The sequence below is a fragment of the Mus caroli genome, chromosome 17 (genome assembly GCF_900094665.2).
Source record: "Mus caroli chromosome 17, CAROLI_EIJ_v1.1, whole genome shotgun sequence".
Taxonomy (NCBI): Eukaryota; Metazoa; Chordata; class Mammalia; order Rodentia; family Muridae; genus Mus; species Mus caroli.
In genome coordinates this window covers 79,797,688-79,814,675 of record NC_034586.1, presented here as the reverse complement: position 1 = coordinate 79,814,675, position 16,988 = coordinate 79,797,688, and the positions used below count along the sequence as shown (strand labels likewise).

The following is a 16,988-nucleotide window of genomic DNA, read 5'->3' as shown; positions in this document are numbered from 1 at the left end:
AAGAGAGAGAGAGAGAGACCCCGAGAGACCAGCCTGGAGTGCCCCACCGCCCAGGCTGATGACAAACCTGGTAACCCTGCTCCAGTCTCCCGGTTGCTGTGCAGAGTAGGATTTTTGTCTTTGTTCACTGCTCTAATTTTTAGAACCTGGCATCCACTAAACATCACTGTGTAATCAGTTGAATGAATGAATAATAAGGACTTGGGGTTTCCTACAACTGACTGCATGTGGGAGAGATGGAAGTAAAGCCCTTTGGATTCTAAATTGTTAAGAAATTGCCCTATGGAGCTCTGTGAGTTCGAGACCAGCCTGGTCTACATAGGGAATTCTAGAACAGCCAGGGCTAGGAAGAAAGAAAGTTGGAGCTGGAGAGATGGCTCAGTGGTTAATAGCACTGGCTGCTCTTCCTGAGGTTAAGAGTTCAATTCCCAGCAACCACATGGTGGTTCACAACCCTCTGTAATGGGGTTTGATGCCCCCTTCTGGTGTGTCTGAAGACAGCTACAGTGTACTCACATACATAAAATAAATCTGAGGGAGAGGGAGAGAGACCTTAAAGTGGGAGATCCAAGTTCTAGCAGATCATGTAAGCTGCATTAGGCCCACTGCTTCCTAGAAATCCTAATTTGATAAGAAACTACTTGTGCATCTGCGCAGTCCCTACCTCTGACAGATCTAGGTTTAGTTGCTCTCTCCCTTGTCATTCCCTCCTTTCTCAAGCAGAATGGATTTTTTTTTTCCTTTAAGATTTGTTAGCAGCGGTGGCGCATGCCTTTAATCCCAGCCCTTGTAAGACAGAGGCAGACAGATCTCTAAGTTTGAGGCCAGCCTAGTCTACAGAGAGAGTTCTAGGACAGCCATGGCTACATAGAGAACCCTATCTCAAAAAAAACGAAAAAAGGTTTATTTATGAGGATGAAGAGAACACTCACTGGTTGCTCTTCTAGAGATCCAGCATTCAGCTTCCAGCACCCCCATGGTGGCTCAAACTGTCTACAGGTCCAGTTGCAGAGGATCTGGACACCATCTTCTGGCCTCTGAGAGTACTGCACACACATGGTGCACAAACATATATGCAGGCAAAACACCCATATAAATAAGAATAAAATTAAAAAATTAAAGTTAATATTTATTTATAAATAAATGATATCCTGTGCAAAAACAGCCAGTGCTTTTAACTACTAAGCCCTCTCTACAGCCCCCCAGGGTGGAGGTTCATTTATGCCTGCCACCCTGGGGAGGCAGAGCTTAGGGACTAAGGACACACACATCCTCCTGGGGACTGCAGTGGCAGCCATTCTGAATGAGGGACATGTCCTTCAAGTCCCCCGCTTCTGAGCAGAAGCAGCATACTGTCTCTGAATGCTCCAGAGTGTCCTTCACTGCTGGCAGGACATTTATGCTTTCCTCTATTTGAGTTCTGAGCAGTAGTAATGTGTCCAAAGTCCTGGGAACCATGAGGACCAGACACTCAGAGCCAGGCCCCTGTGAGGACTAAAACTTTGCCCTTCAGACCCTCTTCTGAGACAGTGAAAGGAACCAAGCCAGACTACAGAGAGCACAGGGGACAGTGGAGATTTTCTCAACTGTCAGGGTTTTTTGCTTTTTTTTTTTTTTTTCTTTGTTTTGGGCTTTTTTGAGATGTTTCTTTTGTAGTCCAGGCTGGCTTCAGGTTCTCTGTGTAGCCCAGGATGAAGTCCTGATCCTCTGCCTTCCACTTTCACAATGCTAGGATTATAGTATGGGCCGCCATAACCAAACTCCACTAGCATGTTTGATAGAAGACACTAAAGTTGTTGCTGAGAAAGTAGATTGGGGGCCTAGAGCCGAGGCAAATGAGAGTTATGGTAGGGTGGTGTCCCTTCCAGGAAGAGCAGATGGTCCTGCACCAAAGGCTGCTGTGTTCCTGCCCTCTGGGTCCCGTCTTAGAGGGAGGGGGATCACATAGGGCTGGAGGAGTCCCAGCCTGTGATCTACAGTTAGGGATCTAAGAGCACAGGCAGGTAAATGGCTCTGAATCCCACTGTTAGTGGGAGGTCAGGTCTGAAACAGGGCCCTCATTGAGCTCAGGAAAGCATTTCACTCACCTTCTAGACACCTTGATTCTCGTGGAGTAAGTGACAGAAATGTATGACCTCAAAGACCAGTGTAGACTCCTGGGACAAATGAGCTGAGCCACAAGAACAGTGCTGCCTGGAAGAGAATTTGGTGGGACTCCAGAAGCACTGGAAGAACAGAGTGTTCTATGAAGCCAGCATCTCCCTCCATATAACCACCCCAAGGCCAGCTCTGGGCCTGCTCCATTGCCCTCGGGTGTTCTTTTCTATTGTCAGGAAGGTCAGAATTGTGATCTGCCAGGGAAGGAATGGTTTCTGTTTCCTCATTCATTTCTTCAAGTCACAGACATCTTGTCAAGGTAGACAAAAGTCTCTACCCCTTCCACAATCCCTCTAGGGGATTGTCATAATGAAGCTCCCATGACCACATGCCACTTTGCCCTTGCTAGCTGTCACTGTTCCCAGGGAGCCTCGTCCCCTGACATCCACCTGCACTCAGCCAGTGCATCACCAGCAGTGGCTCCCGTGCTGTACAGAAACCAATGCAAGCTAATGTTCACATCTAAGTCTAGGAGTGGGTTGCAGGGCCCACGAGTACTCTAGCTGAGCCTTGTTGCTGGGGTGGTGATACTGTCTTCATGGCCTCCCAGTGACTATGCCCCAAACAGACAAGAAGCCCCCTTTGAGGAAAAGAGAGCCATTTTGAATCATTTTGCCTCCACTGATCCTCCCTGGCCCCCAGATGACTGACTTCTGTAGGTGGTGATAAGCCCTTGGTCTAGGGCCTAGGCCATCTGGTGCTGATGTGGCTGGCAGGGTCTCCCTGTCCCTCTTAGCAAAAGGTAGCTGTGCCTGGTGACTACTCCTTCTCATGGCTCAGCCCTCTTTCCTGGCTTCCCTTCTATGTGGAAGCCTCCACTTGCCATTCTAGGGCTACATAGGATGCAGCATTTCTCAGTTCACTAGGGAAAGCACCTTTTGCATGTGTGTTCGTCTGTTTGCAGGTATGGGACTATCCACAGTTCTTTTTGAGACAGTCTTTCACTAGCAGCATGGGAGCATGGGGCTTACTTGATTAATCCAGACTGACCACTGAGCCCCAAGGATCTGTCTCTCCCTAAGCCCCAATGCCACGATTACAGGGATGTGCTGTAATCTTTGGGTGAGTTCTGCGGCTCAAACTGAGGTCCTCGTGTTCGTTCTCGTGACAAGCACTTTGCTGGCTGAGCCATTTCCCAAGCATCCTATTTGACCCTAAGCTGCATGAGGAAAGTGAAGGCCCTAGGCTTTGCTTAGATGACTAAGGAAGGAATTTACTGGTGAGCAACTCTCCCTCAGTTCCTACTCAAGGCCTGTACATTCCATGGAGCACTGGTGGGGGGGGGGTGTCTGTCTGTTTTATTGGCCCCCTAGTTCATTCAGCCCCAGACATCTTCTACCAATACAAACTACAGACAGTTGTCAAATCCATGCTGTTGTGACACTATATAGCCTGAAGGGTAGGCCTGCATAGGCCACTAATGAAGCCCCTTGTTCTTAGCATCCTACCACTGTCCAAGTAAGAGCACAGGGGCTGTCTGAGACCTGGGAAACCCTCATCCTTCCCATAACATCTCCCGAATCCCGTTCTGAGAGCTCCTGTCTGCAGTAGGCTACTAGGCTTTCTTGTTCCACATGACAGGAGCTCTTCAAAGCAGAACAGAATGGAAAGTGGCTGTTACTGTGATTGCTGCAAAGAGGAATTTTACCTGGGCCCATGCTGGGAGACTGTGTGTGCAATCAGACAGAGTGCTGTGTTGTAAATCTAATGCCTCTCAGGGTCTCTAAAAAGAGCACAGGACAGCAGTTGGGCACGTCTTTATGTGTGATCACTGGAGAAGACTGTATCCTAGGAGCTGTGTTTTGGCCAGCTCTCTGAGGCAACAAGTGTCCAGTGTGTCTAAAGGGCAGGAAATCTTCAGTGAGTGTACTGACAGAGCTTGTCAAAATGGACGGGTGTGGTGGCACATGACTTTAATCCCAGTACTTGGGAGGTAGAAGTAGGCAGATCTTTGAATTCCAGGCCAGCTACATGGTGAGACCCTGCCTTTAAAAGAAACAAAATGAAGCCTGTCCTGAGGACCAAAGGCAGAGAACAGGAGGTGAGAATCCAAAGCTGACCTCGACACTGCATTCTCCTCTCCTTTGATCTTGCCCCCCCCCCCATGCCTCCAGCAGGAGTCCCCACAGTACCAGAGTAGGGCATGTGTGGACAGGGACTCCAGCTTCAAGCATGAAACAAACCACTAGTGTCTGCAGCATGGAGACCACGTTCATAGTCGCTTAAACAAGTCAGTATCTTTTCTCCCTAACTCAGAATACCCAGCAGGCTTGTGTGGTGGCCCTGTCATCAAGGGACCCACACCTTATTTCCCACTGCTCTACATTTTCAGTTGTACTATCCCTCTTATCTTCTAAGATGGTAGTTCCAGCCCCACTCCCATGTGCACTGTCTAGTGACTAGGAGGAAGGGAAGGCCACTGTAGTTGTTGCATCTCCCCCAACATCAACCTTAGCAGCCAGGAGCTGCTCGTGATCTGCAGCTCTCACAAGAGGCCCAAGACTGTTGATTTAAGCCAAGTAGCAACATGCTCAGCTAAGAAGTTCCCCGTCGACATGGTAGGGGATGGGCATGGAAGAGAGATGCATACTTCCCACTTCCATCCTCTAGATCTGACATGCTCTAATACTGCAGAGGGCTAGCTGCATTCACACTGGCAGCTGGGGGCTCACATTTGAATGGTACTGAGCCCCTTGCCTTGGTTATTTAGAACCCTGCTCATCATTCACAGACAGATTTTACCTCACTTGCATCCATGTTGCTTTTATCATCGCAACTCACAGAGCCAAGTATTCAAGAAAAGATGGATGAATTGTCTCTGTCTTCATAAATGAGAATATGGGCCAGATGGTAGTGACACACACATTTAATCCCAGTACTTGAGAGGCAAAGGCAGGTGGATATCTGTGAGTTTGAGGCCAGCTTGGTTTATAGAGCGAGTTCTAGGACAGCCAGGGCTACACAGAAATCCTGTCTCAAAAATTAAAAAAAAAAAAATAAAAGTGAATGTGGATCCGTGTGACATTTTAGCCCCATCCATTGCCTGAAATGTAAAGGCTTACTTAGAAGACAAACACACACACCTTGCAATTACAATCACCGTATCATTAGAACTGATGGGAAGAGAAGTGACTGGGCGACAGCACCTAGTAGAGGCTAAAGAATAAAGACATGCAGGAGGGATATGGCAGAGTGACACTGTGGAAGGACCCAAGAATGGGTAGATAGAGCCCCAGGTCCTTTTAGAGTCACCCTGCCTATACCTACTTCATGTCTGTGGGAGTGTTGTCATGGCCTGTGCTAAGTCAGCCCATTAGTCTTAGGTTCCTAAGGCCCAGCCAGCTCCTTGGACCTCCTTTTCCACACAGCCTTTTGGACATCAGAACTCAGACTTCTTTGGTCATACCCACCTTCTTCAGTTTTGGTGTTTGTTGGTCAGGAGTCTCATCTGCTCCCCCACACCAGAAGCTTTTTAAGGACAGAGATTTCCAGCACCAGCAAGGTAGCTGACAGGTTAGCACCTAGAGTAGCTTGCATCAGAACTGTGACCTGGCTTCTGTAGCTCTCTTTGGTTGGGGAGAGGTGGGTGGATCTGGACCTCAGGGTGGTGGGCTTTCCTGTGCAGCCTCCCTTGTGAGCCATAATGAGCCTTGCAGGCTTAGGTCAGGCCACACTGGTACTTCAGTCCTGTCAGACCAGAAAGTAAGAGTCCTCGGTGTTATAAGCCTTTGCCACTAGGCCACAATGATGTAATTCCTCTGACCTCTCCAGCCAGGGAAATGATGGGGAGACCTGTTTGATAGTCCACACTCTACTTTATACTTACAAAATGCACACAGAAATCATTGTCTCTGCACTCCCAGGGCTCAGGCGGTGTCATGTGCAGTGTCGCCCTTAGGCTCTGCCTCCAGCCCTTCCTCGCCCTTCAGGAGTTATAAGTAAGAGACTGAGCCAAACATAAGTAGGCTTCTGGACAAAAATTGGATTTGACTATGAGAAACTAGCAGGAATATTTTTCTGGTGGCTCATCTCCTTCCTGTCTACCCTACCTACCAACCTAGAAGAGATGTAGGAATCCCCTGACCTTCCACCAGGGCTACAAGCAGTCCCAGCTTTCTTTAACAGGCCTGTCCGTAAATCTCCCTGTGTCTCAGCTTTGAAGAAGCCGCTTCTGTCAGGGAGTTCTTACTCACGTGTGAGGGGAGGGAAAGGCCACTAGTTTCAGACTGCAAGTTCTTCTCACTCCATTTCACAACATCCATTCCCCAGAAACCACAGGTTTTTGTGTTGGGTTTTGTTTTTTGTTTTTTTTTTTTTTAATGAGTACCCAGTAGGCAAGATGCCCAGTGACACAGCCTGCTAGACTCACGGCCAACCACCTGGAGAGAAAAGGAGTTGGTCACGGGGTTTGCCTAGGGTGGGGCTGGCTCTCACCATGGAAAATAGGAAATTAAACTCCCACTATTTGTAGTTTGCAGTGGTGGACTTAGTGGGTTAGGAGGCTTGAAGAGACGAGAATGATATTTGAAATTCTAGGCTTAGTTTAGGATATAACATTCTGGTGAGCTACAGCACATCTTAGTTCCCTGCTAAGTCAACTAGAGGAAAGATGAAAGGAGGCTAAAATGGAGCAGGTAAAAAGAGAAAGGAGGCCGAGAGACTCAGCCAAAGAATGGTCTTCATGATTTCTCTGTTTCTGTCAGTCTCCCCCTGACCCCTAACTCTGACCCCCCACCTCCAAACAGGTCCTTCTTTGTATTTCTAACTGTCTTAGAACCTGTGATGAGACCAGGCTGGCCTTGAACTCACAGACATCTGACTACCTCTGCCTCCCAAGTACTGGGATTAAAGGCATGCACCACCATGGCCAGCCAGTCTTTCTGTCTCTTGAGGGGTTTGTGCATGTGATGACTAGAGTTTGATATTGACTGTCTTCCTCAATCATGCCCCACCTTATTTAAATAAAGATCCCAAATCAGCTATATTGGCTCACCTCAAGAAATCTCTTATCGCCCGGCGTGGTGGCGCACGCCTTTAATCCCAGCACTCGGGAGGCAGAGGCAGGCGGATTTCTGAGTTCGAGGCCAGCCTGGTCTACAAAGTGAGTTCCAGGACAGCCAGGGCTACACAGAGAAACCCTGTCTCGAAAAACCAAAAAAAAAAAAAAAGAAATCTCTTATCGTGTCTCCCAGCTCTGGGATTTCAGGTAAATGGCACTGTACCCAGCTTTTTACCTGGGTCCCAGGGAGCCAGGCTATGTTCTCATGCTTGCATGTAGCACTTTACCAGTTGAACAGTATTCCCAGAGCCCACATCTGGCTTTCCAACCTCTCTGATTGGAAGGAAGAAGACACAGCATAGCGCGTCTTCTCATGCAGTAGAAGGAATGTGCCAAGACCCTAACAGGATGCCGCGGGTTTAGTGCGGTGGAGAGTCATACGGATCAGGTCAGGAGCATCTTCTGCTACATAGACAGGTTAAGGTCAGCCTTGTCTCAAAAACAATGGTAGGAGTGACCTTGAAAAAATAAATGTTCTACAAAGTGTGTGTGTGTGTGTGTGTGTGTGTGTGTGTGTGTGTGTGTGTGTGTGAAGTGTACATGGAGATGAGAAAGGGTATCAGATCCCTTGGACTCTAAGGTTAGGGGGGTTGGTTTTTGTTATTGAGGATTGAATCTAGGGTCCCCTGTATCCTTGTCGACACCTCTACCGCTGAACTACATCCCAGGATTCCTTTTACTTTTTATTCCGAGACAAGTTCTCATTACAATTGAACTCACTATGAAGCAGACAAGCCTTAAACCAGCAGCCCCTCTACCTCTGCTTCTTGAACATCTTAGATTACAGGCATGGACCATCAGATACAGTTTAGGTTTCTTAAAAGGCAAAATCTGATACAGCATTTGGTAATCCTGATATCTACAAGTAATAGACAAGTCAAACAATGATTTACAGTGAGGCAGCCAGGGCTGACTGGCCCCCTCTCTATCAGGAGGAACCCAAACATTTTCTCTTTGCCTTGCTAGCCTGGCATGTCAGATCCCGTTACCAGGTTACTGCTTGGGCCAATATGGCTGTTAGAAGCATTAATCACGCCAGACTCATTGCACATGAGAAGGAGGAATATCAGAGAGCATGTACCTTTCCCTGTTTAAGGATTCTACCAGAGTTCTGTGACACATGTCACTTACTTCATCAGCTACCACTTAATATCATAACCATACGTAACTACAAAGGTGTGCAAAGAACTGGGCTGGGCATATTACCTAGAGTTAATCTTTCTAAAGGGAACACATGCACACATGCACCTTTCTGTCCTTTTGATACAAGAGATGCTCCTTAAATAGCACAGTCTCTGGGAATAAAGAGAAGGGCTGGGCAGTGGGGCACGCCTTTCATCCCAGCCCTCCCTCGGGAGCCAGCTTGGTCTACAGAGCAAATTCCAGGATATCCAAGGCTACATACTGAAACCCTGTCTCAGAAAAACAATGGAAAGAAGGAAGGGAGGGAGGGAGGGAGGGAGGAAGAGGAGAGGAGGGGAGTGGGAGGGGAGAGGAGAAAAGAAAAGGAAAAGAAAGAAAAAAAGAAAAGAAAGGAGAAGAAAGGAAGGAAGGGGGAGAGAGAGAGAGAAAGGGGTGCTTAGGACTGTTCTGGGTGAGTAGCAGCAGGAAGAAGAGGTTATGCTGCAAATGGTGGAAATGCAGTGCTGATCTCACTGTATGCACAGATCATAGGCTGATGCATTGCTCTACAAAGAAAACCTTTCACAAGTCTACAATGTGGAAAGAAAGAGAGTGGGGCTGCAGAGATGAAAGCCCAGTGGATAAGGTGATGTTCTAAAAGACCTGGGTTCTAGTCCCTGCACCTATGTCAAGGAAATCTGATCCCTTCTGGTCTCCTCTGATACTAGGAACACATCTAGTGCACACACACACATATACATAGGCAAAACACCCACACACATAAAACAAAATAATAAAATAATGTTTAAAGGAGAAAGTAGGTATAGGGGAGCAGGTGGCTCAGTGGAAGCTTCCACAGCAGCAGGGAGCATTGTCAGGGCGCTGCCAGGCCCCACCCCTGCCTTTCCCCCACTCACCTCTCCTTTTTTTTTTTTTTTTTTTGTTTTTTGAGACAGTGTTTCTCTGTGTAGCCCTGGCTGTCCTGGAACTCACTTTGTAGACCAGGCTGGCCTTGAACTCAGATATCCATCCACCACACCCGGCCTCACCTCTCCTTTTTTTTCCTCATTTTACTCTCACTCCCAATTAACATGTACATATGTGAGTGTTGGGTATAATTACTAGATAAGGTTTTGTGTTGACAAGGGACTCTAACTTTTTGAGAGCATGCTGGCTTTTTTTTTTTTAATAAGTGGCCTTCAATTCAGTTTCAGCCTTGTGAGTCATTGACCCTCACCTTGAGCAGGAAGGAAGATTTCACACCCAGGGTGAGCGCATGTGCACCCCTAGAACAGATGCCACTGGGAAGGTGGGAGTGAGTGAGACTGTAAGGGAGGAGAGCAGTGCCCTAGACTATACTGGGGGCATGGAACAGACTAATGCTGTGGGCGGCATTCTCACTCAGTTGGCCTGGTCAGAGAAGAAGCCTTAGACTCCTCCAGCTGACCAGGGACATCTTGTCCTGCTGGTTATGACAGATCCGTCATAGCCTTCTGCTTTCATGTTCCGGCTCCTTCTAAAAACCAGACAGTCCACTCTGGACACTCCTCTGACCTCCCCTGCATTAGAACCTGCTGGCTTCCATTGACTACGTTGGACTCTGCTGTCTCTGCATCTCTCCGCACCTCTTCCCCAGCAGCACAGAGCTGTCTCCTCCCCCAGGGAGGTGTTTCCCATTTGGAAAGGAGAGTTTTGCAGAGTGGTGCCGTCTTGGAGTTAGAATACTGACCTGCAGTCAGAAGTCACTTCCCTTCTGACTTAGTTGGCATCATTCTGTGGTGTCAGTTTCAGCATCTATAAGATGGGGTGGTTTCATATCTCACGGAACATCTGTATTAAAACACAAATACAAAACAAGCATTAAAGCCGGGCGTGGTGGCGCACGCCTTTAATCCCAGCACTCGGGAGGCAGAGGCAGGCAGATTTCTGAGTTCGAGGCCAGCCTGGTCTACAAAGCGAGTTCCAGGACAGCCAGGGCTATACAGAGAAACCCTGACTCAAAAAACCAAAAAAAAAAAAAAAAAAAAAAAAAAAAAAAAAAAAAAAAAAAAAAGGCATTAAAAGATAAACAGGGTTCCATCTCCAATCCAAATGCTAGATAGTATCTGTTAATGCTGAAAGATAAAAAGCTTTTCTATTTGTTTTTAAACTCCTGTTTATTTGCTAAATTGGAGGTCCTTAGCACATGAATTTTGGAGGTCTCTTTTTCTCTGTTGTGGATTTAGGGACTTCTAGATGTTGTTCCTGTCTCTTTCGGGCAAGAAAGAGTTGAAGGGGCTGAAGACTAGGTCTGCCCTTCAGTTCTTGCTATATTTCAGAAGTGACTTGATATTTGTGATGACACCAAGGTGTCTTTTTTACTCTAAAGGAGGCACTGGGGTGAATTGAGTGCCATTCCTGCCAAACAGCCTTATTACCCAGAGAATCTGACAGCAGTTCTCTTGCCTTTGATGGGAGTGAAATGACCACGTGACTGCGAAGCCCAAGGCTTTCTGCTGAACCACGTCTTACACAGCTGGCTAGTGCTCCACTTCACTGGAAACTGAGAGTGAGGTTGAGTGCCCAAGGTGCCTACTGTGTGTGGGAATCCAAAGGTGAGAGGCACAGCATTTCAGCTCCCATACTGGACTCGTTTGGACATCCTCTTGATTCCAGGGTCTCAGTGTGGTAAATGGGAAGCAGCGCTTTCTCTTGGTGGCCAAGGTCTAACTGAGAGAAGCTTTTGGTCCTTACGCGTAGCACTTAGGTTTAGCCCTGACTCACACCTCCAAATGCCAGCGTTGAGCAACAGCCACGCTTGTGAAGAGTCATGTTGGGGGCAGAAGGCAGATTGTGATCAAAGCCTCCTGTAACACAAGAATTTCTCAGCAGCTGTAGTCCCTTCATAATTATGGTTTGGAGCTTTGCCAGGAAGCAAAACCATTTGGCATGCCATATTTAACAGTGAGCCCTGTTCTGTATTCATCATGGTCCTGTGCAGAGCAAATAGGCACCTCAAACAAAGGTAGGATATTTATGTGTGTGTAAAATAACCTGCAGCTACATTAACCCTAAACATGTTTTCAGAGAGGAATGTGGCCCTTCCCACTGCACAGTGCTTCCTTTATGAGTGAGTGGGAGAAAGGTCACGGGCTCTGCTCCTTCTCCTTCCTCGCTGGCCTTAGTGGTTGTAGGAATAGCAGTTGCTGTAGTAGCAGCAGTAGTAGGTTTTTGTTTAGAAGATTTACCACCATTCTAGGCAAAGCAGTGTGCTAACTGCAGAAATCTTTTGTGGCATATTGCTGTTGACATGGGAAGCCAGAATTAGTGAGAGAGGAGAGAGCAAGGCCAGGCCAGGGACAGAGGAAGAGGAGCGTGTGCTGGAAGCCCTGGTCTCTGGAGCAGTGGAACCTGGGATCCTGGTCTGTATAGAATTTTCTGGACAAACGTTTGTCATTTGAGGGAGGCAGAGAAGAGGGGTTCTTGAGAGGAGAGGATGTTAGAGCTGAACCTGAATGGATGAGCAGAAGGCTGGTTGATCACATTTTGTTGGTATACCAGAGAATAGAGAGAGCAAACTGGAAGTGGGGCAAGCCTGCCCCTGTGAGGGCTTCCAGTAAGGCTTCTTGTCCTAGAAGTCCCATACCCTCCCAATGCAGCACCACCCACAGGACACCAAGTGTTAAAGTACATGCGCCTGCGGGGGTCGTTGTGGGCTCCTAAGCCTCTGCCCCCAGAAACCGAAACAAACTCTCCCTTCAGCAACAGAAAAGGATGGCAGGCGCTGGCCCCAGAGAACTCGCTTGTGGCTGTGAAGAACCTGACCGTGGTTTGGTTTGGTTTGGTTTTAGAGGGATGGGTAAGATTTTGAAACTGTAGACTAGAAAAGCAATGAAAGCTGTCTTAAGAGGCCAATCTACTAGTGGTGCTGAAAGTGATGCAGAGGCCCAGCTGATAAGATTTTAGAAGAGATCGGTCTTTATTTGCAACTAGACCAGTGGCAAAGAACCTGGTTGCTTTCTGCCCATGCACTAAGAACTCACTTGGACAAAATTTAAATGTAATGGGCTAATTTCCTTGATGCAGGGAAATGTCAACGTTATAATGTTGAGTCAGTGGTGTGCCTATCACTGATGGCTCTTAACACAGGTCTAAATTGAAAAGATCAGTGGGACGGGAGGAAATGCAAAATACATTCAGTATGCAGAGGGAAAGCACGGGATCATAAGGCAGAGTGAACCTGCTGAAAAACCGCCTGTAATTGCTCAAATTAGGTAAGAGGAGGCCTTCCGACTGTATTGGAACAGTAAGAAAGGTTCCCCAAGGGCGAGACTCCAGCCAGCATTCAACTTATAATAGAATCCAAGTGATTTTCTGCTTTTACAAAATGCCTGTATACACACTACCTTACTAGTGTGATTGGAGGAGGTGAAGGTTGGACAGTGATGTCCATGTGGTCTCTGGAGGGAGTTATGGATTCTCCCTCGGTAGCTTCAAGAGCCACTGGGCCTATGTGTAGCAGGGCTGGAGTCCCTGCAAGGCCACGAGAGGACACGGAATAACGCTATAAAGGTGAAGCTTGGGATGCAGTGGAAACCTCAAGATGTTAAGATGCCAGAACAGTGAGACATGTGCCAAAGAGAGCTACATATGGGGATGGGACCAGCCCAAGAGAAAGATATATGTTCTGGGCAGCAAAGGTTGAGAGGTGAAGCCATCTAGCCCCTTTGAAACTAAAGCCCCAGATACCAGACATGAAGCTGCAAATTTTGGTGTCTACCCTGCTGGGCCCCATTTCCTCCCTTTTCAAACAGGAATGTATATTCTGTACCATTCTATGTTTGGATTACATAAGTTGTACTTTAATTTTACTGTGGTTAGAGTCAAATTATCTTGAAACTTAAGAGAGACTTTGAACTTTAAAATAGTATTGAAGCTGTGAAAGGCTTTGGGAACTTTTAAAGTTGGGCTAAAATAATTTGGCATTATGAGATGGTCTCAAGCCTATAGAAGCAAGAAGCCAAATATGGTGGTGTGAATAAATTTATAAATTTAAATATTTCTCCACCATAGGCTTCTGCATGGTCCCAGTTGGCAGTGCTGTTTGGGAAAGTTATAGAGCTTGTAGAACAGGAAGTGCATCACTGGTGTGGGCTTGCCCCTATGGGATAGCCTCATCCCACTGCCACTTCCCTCTCTATTTCCTGATGTACCAGCAAAATATGGTCCACCAGCCTCCTGATCTGGCCACCTGCTGCCATGCCCTACTGTTGTGGACATGAAGCCTTTGGGTCCATAAATAAAAACAACCCAGCCACCATAGTAGTTCTAATTCTGGGAACACAGAATCCAGACACCGTAATGATCACTAGGAGCACAGAGACACCACAGTGGTCACGGGAAACACAGGAAGTGGAGGAAGAGAGTATTGGAGTTGAGGGGGTGAAGGATGGTGAGAGCCAATGCCAGCAGGGACATCTTTCTGGATGTTAAAGACACTGATGTGTCTGTCTAAACCTACAGAGGTCTGCTGATCAGGTTCTCGAGTCGAGTTTAGGGCAGATTACAAAGGGAGAGGGGTTATCTGAAGATGGCCAAAGGAGAATGCCAGGGTGTCCAAATCAGAGGCCAAGAGAAGAAGATACAGCCCCAACTAGAAAGTTAAGAGTACAGTGGCTTCTTCCAGGAGGAAGAGGGGACACAGAAAAGATGGTAAAAGTAATGGGTGTGTCCCAGTAGAACAGATTCTGATTGAGAACCGTTTTTATAATGACTTCCCCTCCCCGAAGAGCTCAGACCCTGGGCCTCACACTTGCTAAGTGAATGCCTCATTCCTGAGCCCTCTGCAGCTGTGTAATACTCTTTTAAGACTGCTGTTTCCTAGGCCTGGGGACATTCTGAAAGCAGAGTGAACTAGGAAGTAGAAAGGCAGTTTACCAGTGGACTCCAGAGAATGCCAACAGAGGTAGATTCCCTGCCCTCACTCACTCAGTGTAGGCTGGCCCAGGACTCTGGCTGAACTGAAACATGCAGCTCCCCAGAAACTGCACCACGTCTCTGTGAAGCATGCAGTTCTTCGGTGTTCAGGTTAAGGCTACTGAACAGCTAAGCTGACAGAGGAAGAACCCAAAGGCGTGAGATCAACAGCAGCAAATGGCTCTAAGGGAGAGGAAACGAGCCAGCTTCAAGGCTGCCTCCCTTCAGGAATGCTCCCTCATATGATTGTGTGGACATTTTGTGTCTGATGTCAGGCAGTAGTCTTCCCATAGGCTTCCATGAAAAAGACCAACTGGAAAGCAGACTGGGGCAATGAGATGGAAAGCAAACAAGTGTGTCTGTGTCATCTGGGGGAAGAGACTGCTCCCTGCAGCTCTGTGGTTCAGCCCTGCTCTCTGCCTGGAACTCCATTCCTCCGGGCTGCTTCTGCCTGAGACTAGCCATGCAGCTGATTGCAGCTGGGAAAGCCCTTGCTTTAGTCCTGACTGGGAGGACGTACAGGAAGCAGCTTTGCTTCCGTGCTGTGTCGACCACCCTCCTGGGCTCACACATGCTCTAGTCCTTCTACCCCTAGACTTTGTTCTCTTCTGAGCCCGGGCCTGGAAATGAGGAGGGTTAGCTTCTCCCCCTCCCCCACTGTCCCCAGTTTTCTTTTCTTTTCTTTTCTTTTCTTTTCTTTTCTTTTCTTTTTGTTGTTGTTGTTGTTCTGAGCAGACCCTTCCTCTAAATTCTCCATGCAGGCTACTGTCTTTCAGCCCCTGATCTATACCACTCAGGGTTAGGGACTGTGTCCTAGGAGCAGTGTTCACTAAACAGGCACTTTCTTTCTTTCTCCTTTTAGATTTTTTTATTTATGTACACTGTCATTGTCTTCAGACACACCAGAAAAGGACATCAGATCTCATTACAGATGGTTGTGAGCCACCATGTGGTTGCTGGGAATTGAACTCAGGACCTCTGGAAGAGCAGTCAGTGCTCTTAACCTCTGAGCCATCTCTCCAGCCCCAAACAGGCCCTTCCTTAAGCACCCATTTTCCTTGAATGTCTCAGGGCACAGACTTTAATTGTCAAGAGGCCTCTTTTCTGGTCATGCTCCCTGCGACATTTTCTTAAAGCTCCTTTCTTTGTTTGAGATGTAAATTATATAATGTAAAATTATAACGATTTTAGGGGCTAGAGAGATAGATGTCTCAGCAATTAAGAATACTTGTCCTGTCAGAAGACCCAAGTCATGGTGACTTACAACCATCTGAAATTACCGTTCCACAGGAACCAACACATAAGGTGCCCAAATGGTACATGTACATACAGGCAAAACACTCATACATATAAAATTAAAAAATAAATCTGGGGCTAGAGAGATGGCTAAAGGGTTAAGAGTGCTGTTGGCTGCTAGCTGGGGCGGTGGTGGTGCCCGCCTTTAATCCCAGTACTTGGGAGGCAGAGGCAGGTGGATTTCTGAGTTCAAGGCCAGCCTGGTCTACAGAGTGAGTTCCAGGATAGCCAGGGCTACACAGAGAAACCCTGTCTCAAAAAAAAAAAAAAAAAAAAGAGTGCTGGCTACTGTTCCAGAGGTCCTGAGTTTCAATTCCCAGCAACTACATGGTGGCTCACAACCATCTATAATGGGATCTGATTTCCTCTTTGGGTGTGTCTGAAGACAGATCACTCATATACATATAAATAAATAATTTAAAAATAATAAATTAGGCCTGGCATGGTGGCGTATGCCTTTAATCCCAGCTCTTAGGAGGCAGAGGCAGGCGGATTTCTGAGTTCGAGGCTATCCAGGGCTACAGAGTGAGTTCCAGGACAGCCAGGGCTACACAGAAAAACCCTGTCTCGAAAAACCAAAATTAATTAATTAATTAAATCTAAAATATGATTTTGATTCAACATGTTGTCAGTTGTCTTTATTATTGAGGGCAGAGCGCACCCTCCCGTAGCCTGCATGTGGAGTGGAGAGGACAGCCCTTATGTAGGATCTGGAGATCAGACTCCCACTGTCAAGCTTAAGGCAAGCGCCTCTATCCACTGAGCTGTCTCACCCGCCCAAAATTAACCCACTGAGAATACACAGGTGGGTGACATTTCATACAGGTCAAGTTTCAGGTCATATGGCAGTTATGTTTTAATTACTACACGATACTAAACCCATCCTTAAAGCAGGGTATGATTTAAAGTACACCCATAATACCAGGTCTTAAGCAGCTAAGGCCAGAGCATCAAGCAGTAAGCCTTGAGAACACTGAGTTAGGTCTCAATCAAGGTGGAAGGAAAGAACTGCAAACTATCCCCTGACTAATATACACACCAGCGCCACCACACCACGCTCACATGTACATATGTGCATGCACCCTGAGCCTTTTGGCCCTTCTTTCTGTTCAGCTGACCTCACTGTTACCCTCCTCTGAACTGGTATTTCTTTCATGCCTTGTTCCTTACTTCTTTTCCCTCTCTTATGACTTCTTCAAGCTCAGCTCCCCATTTCCAGCAGCATAGGGCCATGTCAGCAAATAGACACCAGGCCTTAAGGAGGAAGACTGTATTTTCAGGGCAGCTGCCAAGAATAATAGGGGTGAGGGCATCATCTTGAGTGAGGTAACACAATCACAAAGGAACTCACACAATATGTATTCACTGATAAGTGGATATTAGCCCAAAACTTAGGATA

General features: G+C 47.2%; 1 protein-coding gene across 1 annotated transcript in view; it reads left to right on the top strand.

The window, feature by feature from the left end:
• The window catches only part of Thada (THADA armadillo repeat containing), a 276,549-nt gene that overhangs the window by 246,823 nt on the left and 12,738 nt on the right, over nt 1-16,988 (top strand). The gene's annotated exons all lie outside the window — the stretch shown is intronic.